The 1,713-nt window shown below is 38.6% G+C and overlaps 1 protein-coding gene across 1 annotated transcript in view; it reads right to left on the bottom strand.

Moving 5' to 3' along the window:
• Window positions 1-1,713, bottom strand: part of LOC101856479 (adenylate kinase 8) — a gene marked incomplete at both ends in the record, with an annotated part of 17,745 nt that overhangs the window by 7,170 nt on the left and 8,862 nt on the right.

Genomic DNA, 1,713 nt, shown 5'->3' with positions numbered 1-1,713 from the left:
AGCGATGTACGGTAACAACATTGCCATGGTAGTTGGAATAATTATAAAGTAACAATCAACCTGTAATAATTATACTGAATAGAGAGAAGGCTAGGTGTAGATCTATCCTACCAGAAGATCAGGGGTGTGGCAGAAAGACTGCAGTAAGAGGGAGCCAATGAGTAGCAGTAGAAAGGCTGCAGAAAGAGTCAAGAGCCCAGAGGAGGGGGCAAAGGAGGTGAAGGGGTGGGGGCAGAAAGTGGAGACGAAAGCAGACAACAGAACATAGCTAGAGAGCAGGAAGGAGGTATATTGTCATTAGTAGACAGTGGATCAGACAGTAGTTGGTCTACTATAACTATAGTCAGTGGATCAGACAGTAGTTGGTCTATCACACTATAGTCAGTGGATCAGACAGTAGCTGGTCTATCACACTATAGTCAGTGGATCAGACAGTAGTTGGTCTACTATAACTATAGTCAGTGGATCAGACAGTAGTTGATCCATCACACTATAGTCAGTGGATCAGACAGTAGTTGGTCTATCACACTATAGTCAGTGCTCAGATAATATTTGGTCTATCACACTATAGTCAGTGATCAGATAATATTTGGTCTATCACACTATAGTCAGTGATCAGATAATATTTGGTCCACCACACTATTATAGTCAGTGGATCAGACCCAGAACTCACCGATAGCTTCACTGATGATCTTGTCCACCTCAAGGAACACCGAGTCTTTGTCGCTCTCCGCGTTCACCTGAAAACACAAACACACACACAATCTGGACTTTTCTTTTGAATACTTGTTAACACTGTAACATATCTCTGTAATATTTGTTACAGGAGCAGTAACTGTGTTTGGTTCACTATCGTTTATTGCCATAGTTATGTCTCCTTGTTGGAATTCATTAATTGTTTACTCTTCAGGTTGAACAAGAAATGTTCAGATACAGAAGTGTCATAAACATCCAACATGGTCAGTTGCTGAGTTCTTTGTACGGTTGTGCTGCTGAACTATCCATGTGTATCCAAACTAGATTGAGGCATCACAAATAACTCTTTAATACTTCTTAAATATATATCTTTAATATTTCTTTAACCTCTTCACTGCTGAGTAGACGTATGTTCTGGCTTGTATTCTCCACTTATATTGTTTTATCGGGTTGACAAAAAGAAGTTTTATTTGCTATAGTTACAGCTTGGGATTTTGCATATTCTGAAACTATTCTCTGTGTTTAAATATTCCTTGAATTAACACGTTATTTGTCAGTAGCCTACAGATGTTGGTGGACATTTTTATCAGCAGTGAAGGGGTTAATATTTTTCAAATACTTCTTTAATACCTCTTTAATAGTTCTAATGACACTGAGGGCCCTGTATGGCAGTGGAGGAAGACAAAGTCAACAGGAGGAGAGGGTAGAGAGGAAAAGACGAAGAATGAGCAAACCGCCAAAAAAGTTCACTACATTCATGATCCATAGCCAGAAAGTAACAGGCACTTCAATGCCTTTCCTGCCTGTCTTGTTATAGGAAGACTAATTAATTCTGTCATAATTCACATGTTGCCAGACTAATTACTTCTGTCATAATTCACATGTTGCCAGACTAATTAATTCTGTCATAATTCACATGTTGCCAGACTAATTAATTCTGTCATAATTCACATGTTGCCAGACTAATTACTTCTGTCATAATTCACATGTTGCCAGACTAATTAATTCTGTCATAAT

The sequence above is a fragment of the Aplysia californica genome, unplaced genomic scaffold (genome assembly GCF_000002075.1).
Source record: "Aplysia californica isolate F4 #8 unplaced genomic scaffold, AplCal3.0 scaffold01085, whole genome shotgun sequence".
In the NCBI taxonomy this organism is placed as follows: Eukaryota; Metazoa; Mollusca; class Gastropoda; order Aplysiida; family Aplysiidae; genus Aplysia; species Aplysia californica.
Note: the sequence above shows the minus strand (reverse complement) of the source record. Positions and strands in the feature narration are given on the sequence as shown.